Source organism: Microcaecilia unicolor, chromosome 1, assembly GCF_901765095.1.
Source record: "Microcaecilia unicolor chromosome 1, aMicUni1.1, whole genome shotgun sequence".
NCBI lineage: Eukaryota > Metazoa > Chordata > Amphibia > Gymnophiona > Siphonopidae > Microcaecilia > Microcaecilia unicolor.
Genome location: NC_044031.1, coordinates 100,389,855 through 100,408,456, shown reverse-complemented (window position 1 = coordinate 100,408,456; position 18,602 = coordinate 100,389,855).

Sequence of the window (18,602 nt, the reverse complement as noted above, 5' to 3'; positions counted from 1 at the left end):
TTTTCCACGCCCCCTCCCTATTGGCTGCATTACGTCCTCCTTCGTTTTCCACGCCCCCTCCCTCCCTATTGGCTGCATTACGTCCTCTTCCGTTTTCCACGCCCCCTCCCCTCCCTATTGGCTGCATTATGTCCTCCTCCAATTTCCACGCCCCCTCCTTCCCTCCCTATTGGCTGCATTACATCCTCCTTCATTTTCCACGCCCCCTCCCCTCCCTATTGGCTGCATTACGTCCTCCTCCGATTTCCACGCCCCCTCCTTCCCTCCCTATTGGCTGCATTACGTCCTCTTCCGTTTTCCACGCCCCTCCCCTCCCTATTGGCTGCATTATGTCCTCCTCCAATTTCCACGCCCCCTCCTTCCCTCCCTATTGGCTGCATTACGTTCGGTACAGGAGCTGCTGGTGGAGGCGGGGTTTGGAGTGTTGCTCCTTGAATGTTGGTCTCTACTGCGCATTTGCGGTGAGTACGGTCACTCGCAATTTATATGTTTGATTTTGTACCTGACACAATGGAAGTTTAAGGGGCCCTTTTACTAAGCCGCGTAAGCATCTATGTGTGCCCAATGTACGCCAAAATGGAGTTACCGCCTGACTACTGCATGGCTTTTGTGGTAATTTCATTTTGGTGCACATCTGATATGCGCGTCTGAAAAATATTTTTATTTTCGGCTGCGCGTAACGGACGTGTGCCATGTGGCATTTGGCACGTGTAGGTCATTACCGCCTGGTTACCGCGTGAGTCTTTACCACTAGGTCAAAGGCTGGCAGTAAGGTCTCAGACCCAAAATGGATGTGTGGCAATTTTCATTTTGCTGCATGTCCATTTTTGGCAAACATTTCAAAAAGGCCTTTTTTTATAGGCACGCTAAAAATGGATCGGCGTGCACCCAAAACCCACGCCTACACTACCGCAAGCCATTTTTCAGCAAGCCTTTGTAAAAGGACCCTTAGGTGACTTGCCCAAGATCACAAGGAGCAGCAGTGGGATTTGAACCAGTCACCTCTGGATGTCAAGACTAATGCTTTAACCACTAGACCACTCCTCTACTCCATGTTGTGAACTGGACTTGGACCTTTGATTGGATCAACTGGCCCTAATGATATTGAGGATTTTATTGGGTACCTCTATGTATCATGGTAAATTTTCTCCTATAATTTATGTTGCTGAATGAGATTTTTGAGAGGAGTTTGTATTTGTGTAAATTAACATACTTTCATGGGTGTATTTTGACTGTTTCATTTGGAGGGCAAAGGGTGGGGTGTGGCACATTAGCATATTCATTTGCATACATACATCTCATACTTATCCATTATCGTTATTTCCAAAAAAGCTAAAAACAAACTGAATAGGAAGCCAATATATCAAAACTGTGAAGATAGCTATTAATAATATATATAATTTTTTAAAACTGAAAATAAGCCAACAATGGGACATTTCTTTTATTATGCCCTCTTTCACATGAAGTGGTGGGGGGAGAGTGCACTTCCCTAGGCCTGACACTACCACCTTTGCCTTTTCTCCTTTTCCAAAGCCTAGCTCTTTCTTCCTTCCTCCCTCCTTACCCAGCACTTCCCTCTTCCTCCCAATGTGGATCTTGGAACAACACAGGCTCTAGATGTAGAAATGTAATATTGGGGAGGCAAAATGGCCAACAGTGATAGCAAGTAGTTTCACACCTTTCAGAGTAATGTCTTTGGATGGGTTAGTCTGTGAACTCCAGACCCCTGCTTCAGAAAGTCAGACTCTATAAGCAGTGCAATTCTGGTAAAAGAAACAGAAATGCGGCTAAAATACAAACATTGAGAAGATGTACATTTTCTCAAAATGGACACATTCCAATCATTAACAAGAATTAAATAAAAATATTTTTTCTACTTTTGTTGTATGGGCATGGTTTCATTGGATTGGTCCCAATCTGTTCCACTTTTTGTGTTGGTCTTCTCTTAAATTCTTTTCTAGGTCTGCCTTTCCGTTTCTTCTCTTTTCTCTTGTCCTTTTTCCCTTCCATCTCTATATCCGTCTGACACTGATCTTTCTATTTTATGTTTCTTTTCTCACTTTTCTCCTCTGCCTCTATATCCAGCAATATATCATTTTTACCCTTCATTCTCCCTTTCTCCCTCTACCAGCTTTTCCCATCTCCCTCTCACCCACTCTCCAGCAATGCCACTGCCCCTTCTGTCTTTCTTTTTCTCAAGTTTTCCCCTTTTCAGTCCCCCATTTCCATCTTTTGTACTCATCTACTCTCCACCGCTCTCATCCGCTCATCAGCACAGCTCCACCCCTGTCTCTCCTTCCTTCCCTTGCCTTGTCTTCAGGCCATTCTTTTATACCTCCTATCCTATTGCCTCTCTTTCACCATCTTTTTAACCCTATTCCCACTCTCTCTCAATCCCTTGGGCAGTGGCGTTCCTGGAGGGGCTGGCACCCGGGGCGGATCGCCAATGCGCCCCGCCCCCCCGGGTGCAGCATCCCCCCAATGCAGCGCGGACCCCCCCCTGGCAAAAGGACACCCCTGCGAAGGACCCCCCCCCCGCTGGGTGCATGGCGCGGGGGTGGGGGGGTGGGGGGGGGTGGGGGGGTGCCGCGGGCGCCTGTCCTCCGTTGTTCCATGCTTCTTCTCTGCCCCGGAACAGGAAGTAACCTGTTCCGGGCAGAGAAGAAGCATGGAACAACGGAGGACAGGCGCCCGCGGCACCCCCCCCCCCCGGCAGCGTGCACCCTGGGCGGACCACACCCACCGCCCCCCCCTAGGAACGCCACTGCCCTTGGGAGACCCATCCCCTTCCTATCATATCCATCCCTTTTCAATGCCTCTCATCCTCTCTCCATTCTTCCAGGTCATTCATACTATGTCTCAACCTTTCTACACATTTCATCCTCATTCTCTTACCCCTCAGTTTTACACCGCCACTCATACCCACCAATTGCCAAGTACTCACCATCCCGTTGAAATTCCCACTCCATCTCTCCCATCCGTAATTCCTTGCTCCTCAACACTCTCCCGATCACCCAGTCCCATCCATCTTGTGCTCTGTTCCCCCCCCCCCCCCCCCCCATGGTCTGGTATCTCTCTCCTTTCCTTCACCTGCCCCTCTCCTGCAATGTGGCAGATCTTTCTCCCTCTCCCACCCCCATCTGCAGGTGTGGTATTTCTCACTTCCTCCAGTCCAGCCCCTTCCCCTACAGGATCAAGTACCTTTCTCTCCCTTCCCACTCCCTGCAGCACAGCACTCCTTCAATCTTCTGGGCCGCTGGCAGCATCAGTGAGCTGTAAACACTGCCTTCGAAAGCCCCGGAAGCTTTCCCTCTGCTACAACTTCCTGTCCCCAGGTAGGCGGGACACCATAGGCACAGTTTGTCTCATTTGGGAGGGCAAAATGTGGACTGTGACACATTCATTTGCATATATGCATCTCATACATATTCAATATGGTTATCTCAAAAATAGATCAGATAGGAACCCAGTTTATTGGACAGTGAAGATTTTTTTTTTCACTGAAATGATCTAGCTCCAAGGGAAGCGTGTCTCATGGTGCCCCCCACTTACATTCCCATGAATTATCAAGGGCAATGCACAATATCCTTCTCCCCTTCCCTTCACACACTTCCCTAGAACATCAACACACCTCCTACTGGGAAAACAGAACATGTTGGACTGTTACAGATCCATAGGCGGAAAATATACCCTAGCAAAACACAACACCTCAATACAAAATGGGCTCAGCAACCCAACCACCCAATCTTCTATCTCCCCACAACAACACAAAAAAGGCTCAGCAACCCCACTACCTGACCTTCCATCTCTCCACAACAGCATAAAAGGGGTTGGGGATCCTACCACTTCTACCCTTCCCCCTCCCTCCCCATATATATAAAAGACAATTCTATAGGAACCGATTCTATAAAGGAAGGTAGGCACCTGCGTTAGACTCTATAAGGTACCTAAGTATAGGTGTCCTGTTATAGAAGTCCCCTTAAAATATCCCTTCCAAATCCTCTTTTCTCTCTGAAGATTTTGCATAACAGTTTCGCCATTTTCTTGCTCCTCATGCTGACCTCCATTTTCATCCTCCAATCTATCATAGGCAGTAAACGACTCAACTGTTTGGGGGGGGGGGGGGGCTCAGAGGGGTTTGACTAAGGTGGTGGGGTGGGAAGGGGTAAATTAAAATCCTTATGGTGGGGGGGGGGGGCAACTCCTACATCAACAGTAAAGGTACAGTAGGGGCATTTTTTTTAACACATCAAGGAAGGATCCCTTTAAGGTCTCTCTGGTGCAGAGTCAACAGCTGCCACCCCTGATTATTTCTCTTACTGATAATATGCACACTAAACACCACTCCAGGGAATTATGTTCCAAAACAAATCTAAATAATGTACAGCAAAATAATACATCACAACAACACAATGGGGGAAGCAACATACTAAACAGAATAGTATTTGCAATATCCTGGTAATATATGCGGGTACTTTACAACTTGGCTAGCAATCAGTTCTAGCTCCCCAGTCCAGCATCTTCCTGTTGGCCAGCAATCTTAAACTGATTTGCCTAGTAAATTACCAAATAGCCACCAGGCTTCAGATCTGCCAACCTTTAGTTTACTGTTGGATTACCAAACATGTTTGGAATAAGTATCATCTGTATTAGCTGTACCTAATGGTTAGAGCATCAGGCTGCCAGCCAGGGTTCAAATCCCACTTTTGTTCCAAAAGGAAATATCTACTGTATCTGAATGTAACTTGCTTTGGGCTACTACTGAGAAAGGCATAATCTAAGTTTGAATCCAAAATCCACTATCAGACATATTTTAAAGTAATACAAAACCCTACAAATGTCACTAAATTCCAGGAGTCACACAAGAAAGGCCTACCTAAGAAAAAGCTGCACCATAAACATTGTGGTGGGCACTAGAACATCAATACACCTACTGGAAAACTAAACAAGCCAGATTAGAACAGATTGATCCTGCATAGGCATTCAGTGCTAGCAGAATACCTGGTCTGTTCCACACATGCAGAACGTAGTCATGTTAATTTGGGCGGGCCTGAGCCCAAAGTGAGTGTGCACACACTATTCCCCCACCCCACCTTGATCCCAAATTGAATAAATACCTAAGTTGATAAGGATCCCCAAGCCCTACCAGCTGAAGAAGTGAGCTCCAACAGCCCAGAATGTTTCTGTACTCACTGCAGCTGGTGGCAGTCTGTATGGGCCACCTCCAAGTCAGCTCTCCCCCCTTCTGCACATGTGTAAAAACTGAGCATGTGTGGGAAGGGGGTGAGCCGATGTAGCAGTAGCCCATAGAGAGTGCTGCTAGCTGCAGTGAGTACAGGAGTGTTCTGGGACACTGAGGCAGGACTTTTTCAGCTGGAGGGGCTTGAAGATTCCTGCCAGCCTTAACAAATGTGTCACAATTCCTGAGCCCAAAGTGAGTGTGGGCCCAAGCCCACCCATGTCTATGCCATTGGGTTTCAATGGCAGACCGTAAATGGGGTAAAGTTGCCAGCATCACCCATAAAACATGCCTAACAAATTGAAATTATTTTTCCGTGTGCACAGCGCATAGACTGCAGAAGTGGATATTGCTCAGCAGTCGCTGCAGATGAGAGACCAGAGCATTGCTTCATTTTCAGGAGTTCATGTGTGTTTTTCAGAGATTGTCTCCACTCAGCAGGTGGCTGGGATAACTTTGTAATGATAAAAGGTACAAGTTGGAAAACAATTTATTTGTTCTGGGCTTCAAAAGGCCAATGAACTTTTCACTCTCTTAGCTAACCAAGAATCCAGTTTTTTTTGAGTGGCTTTCTGTTTGGCCTTTTGTCTCATTTTATATGGCAAGATCCCAGTGATGCAAACTCAAAACAAATTGGAGGATGTTTAGAGCATGTGAAGGGGTTGGGAATTTTGTATATTCATGTTCACAGCAATTAAACCAGCAGATTGCTTTAGGGGATTTTGTTTTTGGACAGGGGAGAGGACATGGGGGGGGTGGGGGGAAGTAACACTATTTACAATATAGTTTTTCTGTTGAGGTTCTGTATCTTATTCTCTTTAAGCTTATGATATTATTTCATTCTACATCCAATAACCAAACGTTATGTAGGAAGTTTAAGTGTCAGGCCCCTTCTAGTTTACCTGTTTACCGTTTCCAATGCAGTAGCTAGGTGCTAACGTACTTTTCTTTACTGCCTCTACAACTAAGGATCTTCAGTTTCTATCCCATGCTTCTCGAATGCCAGTACAATTTCTGGGAGGATATTGTGTGTGTTGAAAGTTATCCTAAATCATTATCGACGCTTCAGCTTTAATATATACATTGATCTTCCAAATTATAGGCAGTGCTATAGGCAAAACTAGAAGAGACATTTTTGAATAAATATCAGATTAGACCCTTCAACTACATTACTACTACTGCATTGATGACATTTTTATGATTTGGACTGAGAGAACAGAAATTCTCAAACAACTCCACAGTTCTTTTAACATATCCAATCCTTCGATCAGATTCAAAATCGACTACTTCACAGTAAAAGATAACTTTTTGGACAGCACAGTGTCTCTCAACAACAGCCACCTAGAACCATCCATATACAGGAAACCAACTGGCAAATGCAGCTGCCTTCACTATTCCCTCAAAAGCTTTCACCTTTCCCATTTAAAAGCCCATTATACACAGCCAAGCCACATGATATCATATGTGTTCTGACCCAACAGACAGGGATAAATGCCTGAAAGCCACTGTTCCCTCTAGGCTGCGTGGCCACGCACCTTTTGCTAAGAGGCTGAGCAGCCGTCCTGGCCCACCATGCAGCTAGTGCACTGAGACCTGCTCCATCTGCCACTGCTGCTGCTTTCCCAAACCATCAGCAGTGGCAAAACAAAATAAAAATACTTGAGGCTGCACTATACATAACCTCAGCCGCCAGTCCCACTCCCCTCCGATGTCACTTCTTATTCTGGGGAAGGGCCAGCAGCAGCAGGTATATACCGTGCAGCCCTGCGATGCTTATTTTTTGGTTTGGGGATACAGCAGCAGAAACGGGGGTGTCTGGGAAGGAGGCAGATACTGGAAGGAAGTGGGGAGGACAGTGGGGCATATACTGGAAGGAAGTGGGGAGGAGGGCGAGGACAAATGCTGGAAGGAAGTGGGGAGGATGGAGGGGTATATGCTGGAATTAAGTGGGGTGGAGAGAGGTGCGGACGATGGATGGAAGTGGGGAGGATAGAGAGGACAGCTTGAAGAAGAGATGGCTAAGGGGAGATATGATACAGATCTATAAAATGCTGAGTGGAGTGGAATGGATAGTGGTAAATTGCTTGTTTACTCTTTCCAAATATACTAGGTAAATTGTTTACTCTTTCTAAAAATACTAGGACTGGGGGGGGGGGGGAGGGCAGGCAATGAAGCTTCTATGTAGTAAATTTTAAATAAGCTGAAGAAAATATTTCTTCACTCAACATGTAATTATACTCTGGAATTTGTTGCCAGAGAATGTGGTAAAAGCAGTTAGCTTAGAAGGGTTTAAAAAAGAGTTGGATAATTTCCTAAAAGAAAAGTCCATAAGCCATTATTAAGATGGGCTTGGGAAAATCCACTGCTTATTTCCAGGATAACCAGCATATAATCTGTTTTACTGTTTTGGATCTTGCCAGGTACTGGTGACCTGGATTGACCACTGTTGGAAACAGGATACTGGGCTTCATCGACCCTCAGTCTATCCCGGTATGGCAAAGCTTATGTTCTTACGACAGTGGGACACATGGATGGAATTGGGGAAGAGAGGGAGTACAGAGAGGCACCTGCTGGATGAAAGTGGGGAGAAGAGAGGGCACATTCTGGGTGGAAGTGGAGATGACAGAGGGACACATGCTTGATGGAAGTGGGGAGGAGAGAGAGATGGGGCAAATACTGGAAGGAAGTGGGGAGGAGAGGGAGGCAGATGATGGAAGTGGAAAGAGAGGGGGCATATGCTGGATTGAAGGAGGAAAGATAAGGGGGCAGATGCTGGATGGAAGGAGGGAAGAGAAGGGGCAGATGCTACATTGAAGGGAGCAGAAAAAGAGGGAAGATGCTGGATGGAAGAGGGGAAAGAGAGGGAAGATACTGGATGGATGGGAGAGGATAGAGCTAGTGAGAGACTAGGAAATAAGAGGAAGTGAAATGGGAGATCCAGGGTGAGTGAAAGAGGTTGTACACACAGTAAAAAGAGGAAAATTGAGGATTGGATAGTAAGGAAGAATTATATCTGGACACAGGCAGAAAATAAATTGAAGAAAGCTGAAAGGAAAAGGAGAAGAGAAAATTGACAAATGCACAGGAAACCTGACAAGACAAGGAAAACAGAAACCAGACACTGGGATCAACATAATTTTTTAAAAAAGTAAATGTCCAGACACCAAAGGTAGGAAAAGAATGTTAGTTTTAGTTTAAGATAAATTTGTGTGGTAGCTGTATTGATAAATGTTAATAAATAAAAAAGAGAAAATGTTAATAAGGTGTTATATTTTTATTGGATTAATTATAATACCTTCTTGACTTACTTTCAGAGACCAAAACCTCCTTCATCAGGCCAGAACAGAATATCATAACAACAGCATACTGTGTTGATCTGAGGAAGGAGGTTTCAACCTCTGAAATCTAATTGAAAAATATATTTAGTCCAATAAAATGGTATCATATTTTCAATTTTTTTGTTTATATTTGCATGTTAATTTATAATGTGGATGGAATATGTCAGTTTTAGAAATTTTGTATCTGCTATCTTTATATTTTGCACAGTACAGGGGGACACACATTGCTTTCACATTGGTGTTGCACTATATGAAGAGTCTGGCTTCTTGTGGGTTCAGTTATTTTTTTAATTTCTATTTTTATTTTGTGGTTACCTTTTCTATACTGGGTGAGGGTCTGTGTTCTGCAGTTGTGAAAGAGATGTGGTTTTCTGTTGGCATTGACCGCACAATTTGATCTGTTCTAATCTGGTTTGTTTAGTTTAGTTCTAGAGCTCACTGTAGTATTTGTGGTACTCTCTTTCTGCTTGTTGTGTGACTTGTGGAAGTTAGTGTTATTATGGTATGTTGGAATTGCTCTGTATGTCCTGAGTGACATTTGTAGTGTTTTGTATTACTTCACACTATGCCTGGTATTGGGTTTTGGATTTCGGTTTAGACCACACTTTTCTCAATAATAACTCAAAACAAGTTACATTCAAGTACAGTAGATATTTTCATGACTCTGGAGGGCTTACAATTTAAGTTTTCTCTCTGAGGCAATGGAGGGCTAAGTGATTTGTGGGATTTGAACCCTGGCTTCCCTGGTTCTCAGCCTGCTGCTCTATGTTTGGTAATTCATCAGCAAAGTAAAGGGTTGCAGAGCTGAAATCTGGTATTTTATAGTTACCAGTAACATTAATTTATGTTGCAATACTACTGAACATTACTGTTCTCATGGCCAACAAGAGGATGCTGGACTGCAGAGTTAGTGCTGACTGAGAGCCAAGTGTTTAAAAGTACATGCCTATATTTCCAGAATACTGTAAATACTATTCTGTTCGATTTGTAGGAGCAAAACCAGCACTCTGTGTTCCTATATCAAAAGTATATGCGATCATATTACCTCATACTGTCCAGCATTAATAACCTGACTTCAGAAGCTGCGACCTTGAATACAGATAAAGACTGCTGACAAGGGTCCCCGATGTGCTAGAATAACAAGGTAACCGAACAGCAAAGTCCCATGAGGAAAATAACAATAACAAAGGAAGTTGGCACTTAGGAAGGCTAGACAAACCTCAGGATTAATAAAATAAAATATTTATTACTCTGGTGTATATATAAATAGAATAAACATAAATTCACTACATAAAATTCAATGTAAGTAAAACCACCCGGCATTATCATTTGACACTAATTACCCATTGCCAGACTCCTGAGGCAGGCATGTTATATGCTGAAACACGGTGCCATGTCGAGTCTACAGCATTGATTTTACATGTATTATGAAATGCTGAATTTTAAGTACTGATATTATTTTACCATTCATTGGTTTTACTTACATTGGATTTTATGTAGTGAATTTATGTTTATTCTATTTATATATATATACCACAGCAATAAATATTTTATTTTATTTTATTTTATTAATCCTGAGGTTTGTCTAGCCTTCCTAAGTTCCCACTTCCTTTGTATATTATTATAATAATATTAATATTAGAATAACAAGGTTGTCATCAGCATCGATGTCATGGTCAGAACAGCCAAGGCCTCTTGGAATTACCCTTGCAGCTGGAGAGACACTGTGGCTGGCAAAACACACATTGTTTATGAAACCCCGGCTTCTTGGCAAAATGACTCCTTCAGTTTTTTGCCAGTGAGACAATCAGTTGGCCCTTGAAGCCACCATATTTGAGGTAAACAAAGTTATGTGTGTGCCACCCCCAAAGCCAGAACATCATCAGCACAACTGTAGCCCATGATATCTGTATAAAAAGGGGCTCTTATCTGATACAAGGGCTGCTGTGTTTATATCCCACCTGAGTAGCAGACCTGTGTTGGACCTGACTGACCATCTGAGGCACACGCTGCCATCTAGAGGTCTGCATCAGGTTGTATGTGTACTATGTTCTTTTGTTTAGTGCTTTGTGGGAATAGAGTAGCCTGACGGGGTTAGAACTCTATTTAGGGTAATGTGTGTTTACTCTGAGCTATTTCTATAATGAGCCTGACTTTGTCTTTATTCCTGCCTATCTTTTATTATATTTGCTGCTATTGTAAATAAATATTAATACTCTATTTTACAATACTTGGTTGTGGAGTTGTTTCTATAATTTGGGCATAGGAGCTTGGATCTAAGGATAAGGGGAGCACATTTGCTTCTGACGCTGCACTCACTAATGTTAGTCTTGTCTGAGACCCATTACTTTCAGAATTTATACTGTCAGGCATTCCAAAAGTGTGTTATCTGTATTGTGCCTACAAACTTCCGCATATTACTGAAGACCCATCTCTTTAATAAAGCGTACCACAAAGATCAACAATTGTGAATATACACAAATCGCACATCTATATTCAGAACTGTTTTATAATATCTGCTTGTATACTATTACTCTGTTTGTTTTGTTTGTTTATTATCATCATGCTGACCAAGATCCTGCAATACTAAATGTTTAACTACTAGCATTCTTCCACTACTCATGATGTTTTGTAAGCCACTTTGAGCCTGCAAAGAGGTGGGATAAGGTGGGATACAAATGCAACAAATAAATAAATAAATTTTGTTATTTTTTTGGTACATAATACCTGGAAAGCATACAGTATGTATAATACTGTCAGTAACAGAGGCGGCAGAGGGTGGTGATAAATGGAATCCACTCAGAGAAAAAGAAGGTGAGTAGTGGAGTTCCTCAGGGGTCATTGCTGGGGCTGATTCTATTTAAAATATGTGTGAGAGACATTGTTGAAGGGTTAGATGGAAATGTTTGTCTTTTTGCAGATGACACGAAGATAACCAATAGAGTGGATAAGAAAATAACATAAGAGTAGCCATACTGGGTCAGACCAATGGTCCATCTAGCCCAGTATCCTGTTTTCCAAACGGTGGCCAAGCCAGGTCACAAGTGCCTGGCAGAAACCCAAACTGTGGCACAAATCCAGTGGTGTGCTGGAGCAGGCTCTCAAGAGCCGTTAAGTTTTTAAGAATTTTGGGAGCCAGTTCTCCATGGCTACTTTAACAAATGGATCCCAAAATGTGGGCTTCGGTCCCTCCTGAATTCTCTTTTACTTTGCTGGCGAGAGAGAGCCCACTGTTAACAATTTACCAGCACACCCCTGCGACAAATCCCAGGGAAAGCAGTTGCTTCCCATGCCTGTCTCAACAGCAGACTATGGACGTTTCCTCCAGGAATTTGTCTAAACTTTTTAAAACCCAGATATGCTAATTGCTGTTACCACCTTGTCCGACAGAATTCCAGAGTTTAACTGTCCTGGATGGAGTAGAAACCATGAGAAGGGATCTCCAAATGTCAAAAGAAGGGTCAAGGGTCTGGCAGTTAAAATTTAAATGTTTTTAAATCTAAATTCAGCACACTTAGGTTTGTTTCAAATGACTTCTTAAACACAAATTATAATATAACCACACTCCTTTCACAACAAAGACTTGTTCAATAGCTTACATGAAATGTTTGATATACTGTACTTTATTATGTAAACATTGTAACAAAGTACATCTTGATACTTATCTAAAGGCTAAGCAAACTCCAGGTAGTCCATATCCCTCAAACATAGTATCAATGATGTTCATTTTTCCAATGATCCAATGCTGCAAGCATGCTAAGGATATGAGACACCTCCCAGATAAATCCAGAGTCATTTATTGATGGTAATCAAAATCTTTTCCAAAATAAAATTTAATGCCAAGAAGTGCAGAGTGATGCACTTGGGATACAGAAATCCAAAAGAGATATGCCAGATAGGAGGGAAGAGATTGGTAAACTCTGCTCAGGAGACGGACCTTGGGGCGATATTGTCTGAGGATCTGAAGGTCACAAAACAATATGAGAAGACAGTGGCCATAGCCAGAAGGATGCTAGGCTGCAAAGAGAGGGGTATAACCAGTCAAAGAAAGGAGGTGTTGATGCCCCTCTTCAGGTCATTGGTGAAGCCTCATTTGGAGTATTGTGTTCAGTTTTGGAGGCTATACCTTACTAAGGATGTAAAAAGACTTGAAGTGGTTCAGAGAAAATGGTATGGAATTTGTGTTGCAGGATGTATGAGAAGAGACTTACTGACCTGAACATGTATACCCTTAATGCACAGGCAGCTCCTTGTGACTCTGGGCAAGTCACTTAACCCTCCATTGCCCCATGTAAGCCGCATTGAGCCTGCCATGAGTGGGAAAGCGCGGGGTACAAATGTAACAAACAAAAAAAAAAAGTTGGAGAACAAGGCCAGCGCTGGGCAGACTTCTAAGGTCTGTGCCCTGATGGTGGCTGAATAGATTTGGATGGGATGGAGTGGAACTGTTCAGGGGCTTTGATATTAACTTGAGAAATTTTAGAACAAGGATAGTGCTGGGCAGACTTCTACGGTCTATGCACTGAAAATGACAAGGATAAATCAAGAGTCTACCAACAGGGGAAAATACCCTAAGCTACAGTACAATTACTAATATCTACCCCTATTAAGTACTCACTTTACAATGGTATTATGATATTTCATTAATGCTTTTATTTTAATTTTAAACAGCTTCCAATGCATACATATATCCCTATCACTAATACTCATTCATACACCAATCATCCCAGCACTCCTACTTCCTAGCCTTACGCTATCAAACTTCCTACAGTAAATGACCTGAAGATCCTAGGAATCATCACAGATCGTGAACTATCCTTCAACAACAGGTCACAAACAATTTTAAAAAATGTTTCCGACAATGTGGAAACTGAAACGCATAAAAAACTACTTTCCACGAGAAGTGTTTCTCTCCCTCGTCCAAACTATGGTCCTTGCATAGGCAGATGACTGTAATGAAATCTACACAGGATGCAAGGATCAGACCTTGAAGAAATTACAAACTGCGCAAAACACAGCAGCAAGAGTTATCTATGGCAAAAATCGATTTGAAAGTGCAAGACCTCTGCTCCAAAACCTACACTGGCTACCCATTAAATTGTGCATATCATTTAAGATCTGCACTTTGGCCTATAAAATAATCTTTGGCCATACCCCAGCCTACATGTACCCTACCACTATGCAATGCAACAAAGAGCGTGAGATCCTACCCAACCCTTCACTTCCCCAAATGTCAAGGCATGAAATACAAAACTACCTACACGACATGTTTCTCCTACGTCTACACCAAAATCTGGAACTCCATACCAAAAAACATAAAATCCATAAATAACTACCTACAATTCAGAAAGCAATTGAAAGCAAACCTCTCCAAATCACTCCTATGAGAAGACAACACTTAGTCCAACAGCAAACAGACACCATCTGAAATAACCATGATCTGAACTACTCTTAATGAACTAATCTGACCAAACTTTCCGATCACACCACACTACCTACTCATAAATGGACTATTTTGCTCGAACTTTCTGATCACTCCACTGTTCTATTTTCCCAAATGATATTTTGATTTTGACTTTGTCTTCACATAACTCCTCACTATGTAACCATAACAGTACTGTAACAAACTGTATTTCCATCATTCACAATGTATTGTAACCATAACAGTACTGTAACAAATTGTATTTCCATCATTCACAATATATTGTAAGCCACACTGAGCCCGCAAAGAGGTGGGAAAATGTGGGATACAAATGCAATAAAATAAAATAAAATAAATAAATCACACCAAACTGCCTCCAATATGTAACCTGTTTATATTAATGCCATTGTAAGCCACATTGAAACTACCAATAGGTGGGAAAATGTGGGGTATAAATTCAATAAATAAGTATTGCCACACAAGTCTAGAAATTTTCTCACAAAATCTCCCAGCTCTTACCACGAAAATTACCCTAGGCTGCCTCTGGAAATTGGGCACTGTGATGAATTGCTCTGTGAAAAGTACTGTGAGCTGATTTTTCTCAAGATTTGAAAACCTTGAATATCAAAATCATGTAAAGAAAGTGCATCAGATTTCATTCTAATTCCACATGCTGCTGTTACAATTATTTATAGGTTATTCATGAAACTGGTGATGATTCTCAGAGGGGGAAGTTATCAACATGGGCTACTGTTAAGATGTGCTATTTTACTGTTAACCCCATTTATTAATATCTAGGTTTCATTGCATAAAAAGGGACCCTTGCAGAGTTAGTGGTAAAGTAACACATCTTAAAGGTAGTCCACATTAACACTACGGGCCCTGTTTACTAAGCCACACTGTAGGTGTGCTAACTTTTTAGCATGTGCTAAAATTTGCGCACACTGATAGACACACCCATTATATTCCTATGGGTGTCACTATTGTTAGCGCATGCTAAAAAGTTAGCATGCCTACAGCGCGGCTTAGTAAACAGGTCGCCTCTAAGGGGCATTTTATAAAGCAGCGGTAGAACTATCACCGTGTTGTTACACGCCAAGCTGGCACTACCATGTGAGCCGGCGGTGGGGGTTCTGCCCCCAGCGTGTGCCATTTCCGGTGTGACCTGAAATGTTTTTTTTCTACCACCGGGGGGGTTAACCGGCAATAATCGCTGTCCGGTTACCACTGGCTTAGGGGTCCTTTTACGAAGCTGTGGCTAAAGGGGGCCTGTGCTGGCATTGGCAAGTGTTTTTATGCACGCCAAGGCCCCCTTTTACCGAAATGGGTACAACGCAGGTCTTTGTTTTTTTTCAAGAAATGGCCATGCAGCAAGTGAAGCACTTGCCGCACGGCCATTTTGGGGGGGAGCACTTACTGCCACCCATTATTTATTTATTTATTTATTGGTTGCATTTGTATCCCACATTTTCCCACCTATTTGCAGGCTAAATGTGGCTTACAATACATCATGAATAGTGGAAATATATTAGAAAATAGACATTTAGTGTAACAGAAGAATCTTGGGTAACATGATAATGAAAAGGCATGATAGTAGTATAACAAGCAGATATTATAAAATAATTCTGAATATATGTGGAGGAGTGGTGTATGTTCACATTTGTTGATCTGTTTGGTATGCCTTATTAAAGAGATGGGTCTTCAGTAGTTTGCAGAAGTTGGTTAGTTTGTAAATCGTTTTTAAGTTGCGCGGCAATGCGTTCCATAACTGTGTGCTCAAGTAGGTAAAGTTTGACGCATGTATTAGTTTGTATTTTATACCTTTACAGTTGGGGAAGTGCAGATTAAGGAAAGTGCAGGATGATCTTTTAGCATTTCTGGGTGGTAGGTCTATCAGGTCTGACATGTAGGCTGGTGCATCTCCGTGAATGATTTTGTGGACTAGGGAGCATATTTTGAACGTGATGCGTTCTTTAAGTGGGAGCCAGTGTAGCTTTTCTCGTAGGGGTTTAGCACTTTCATATTTTGTTTTCCCAAATATGAGTCTAGCTGCAGTGTTCTGGACTGTCTGAAGTTTCTTGATTATTTGCTCTTTACAGCCAGCGTAGAGTACGTTGCAGTAGTCTAGATGACTGAGCATCATTGATTGTACCAGGTTACAGAAGACAGTCCTTGGGAAGAAAGGTCTTACTCTTTTTAGTTTCCACATTGAGTGGAACATCTTTTTGGTTGTGTTTTTCGCATGGCTCTCAAGTGTTAGGTGTCGATCGATGGTGACTCCAAGAATTTTTAGGGTATCCGAAATTGGAAGGTTCAGATTTGGTGTGTTAATGATGGTGAATTTGTTCGTGTTATGTTGAGAGGTAAGTATTAGGCACTGGGTTTTTTCTGCATTAAGTTTCAGCTGAAATGCATCCGCCCATGAATGCTTGATATGGAGACTTTGGTTAATGTCATTGGAAATTTCCTTTAAATCTTGTTTAAATGGGATGTAGATCGTTACGTCGTCTGCATATATGTATGGGTTGAGGTTTTGGTTTGATAATAATTTGGCCAAGGGTATCATCATTAAGTTGAATAGTGTCGGCGAGAGGGGGGATCCCTGTGGGACTCCGCATTCAGGTATCCATATGGCTGAAGTAGTCGAGTTAGATGTCACTTGGTATGATCGTGTGGTTAGGAATCCCCTGAACCAATTGAGAATGTTTCCTTCGATTCCGAAGTACTCAAGGATGTGTAGTAGTATTCCATGATCAACCATGTCGAAAGCGCTTGACATGTCAAATTGTAGGAGTAGTATGTTTTTTCCAGTTGCAATCATTTGTTTGAATTTAGTCATGGGTGTAACTAGTACTGTTTCAGTACTGTGGTTAGGCCAAAATCCTGCGCTAACCCAGCAGTAACCGTGCTGTGCATTAAATATCTTCTATTTTCCAGTGCGGGAGGCATGCCCATGGGTAGAGAGTAGGCATGCCTGCACTGATCAGGTAGCGTGGGCACATAATCTCACGCTACCCAAATAGCGGAGGAGCCCTTACCGCCTCCTAAATAGGTAATGGCCTATGGCAGTAATGGCCACAAGTTAATGAGGAAATTAGCGCATGGCTATTGCAAAAGAAAATACAGCATGGTGGCCATTTTATCACTGTGCTAAAAGTGGCCACAGCGTGTGGAAAACCCACAAACTGACACCAGCGCCGGCCACATTTTAGCACAGCTTGGTAAAAGGATCCCTTATTTTCCTAGTATCTCACATTCTTACATAATATATTTTTTTTAATATGTGGATGGTTATTTTCTAATCAATCTGGTATGCCAAATGTAATCTCTGAATAAAAGGGGAACAGTGTTTGAGTTTTGTTCTCAAGGACAGGCACAGCCCAGATGGCCGCACCCTGAGTTTTCCTTTTGATCCATACTGTAACTAGTTGTGAACCTGTGGGTTTGCAGCATATGGTAGTGTTTAACTATTATACAATAATGTTTTGAACCCAATTCAAGTATTAGCCTTGAAGAGATCAAAGCTAAAGCAGTATGTGCTTTTTATATAAAGATAAACTGATCAAGAAAAATCTCCTCTGAAGTGGCTAGGTGTCATGTTTTGATTGTTCCAGAAATATAGAAACAAGGTTTTCCTTCTTTTTGGGGTCTGTTAGAACACAAACTTTGAAACAGCTCCTTGCAAATTATCAGAATTCTTGTCAAAACACTGCGAAGTCCTTTGAAGCAACGACTGTGATATAAACCGTGCATGTTTGTGCAGACTTGTTTTGTTAGCTGCACATCCAGATTCAAGTTTCAGGCAGAAAGAGGAACAAAGTGCAAAAATTCTACAAGTGGGTTTGCCTGCATAGTTTGAACTAATCACCTTTCCTTCTCAAGTATCTGATGTCCTGCAAGTTCTGGAAGGAAAAATATTCCACAGAAGAATTTTCTGAAGTAAAAACTTCTGCGCAAACCTCCCTGCTCATATCCTCTGCCTCACTCCTTTAAAAAAAAAAAAAACCATGGAACTTTTGCCTGATTTTGTAAAATTGAACACTCTTGGGAAAAGTCCTATAGTAGTCATTTTGCAGAAAATGTTGTTGGGATGACTTTTTCCTTTGGAAATTCTTTCCTTCTAGATGTTGTAGGAAGTAGTGCATCGGTTGCCTGAGAGCACCATTTAAAAAATGTTAAAGGAAATAAAACAAGAAAACTGCTGTAAGATTTATCTTTATATTGCACTAACTTATTATAATTCAAGCATAATTCCATCACTGAGCACATGTGTAAATTGTCCCTGTGTCAGTATTGGCAAATTTTCAAAGCAACACGAATGCAGTCTAGGCCCCGCAACAGAGGGTAAGTAGTCAGTGTTACAGAACTGCCTCATATTTTGCTGTACCTGTTGTCTCCCCTCTTCCCTTCCCTTTATGTATAGCATTTCTCTCCTCTTCACTTCCCTATAAATGCAACTTTTCCTTTGTAGTATGGCCTCTCCTCCTCCTCCTCACCCCATTCCCTCCTGTGGTTCCAATATCTTTTCCTACCTTCCTCCCAGTGGCGTAGCAAGGGTGGGGCGGTCCGCCCCGGGTGTTAGCGGATGGGGGGGTGCTCCGTC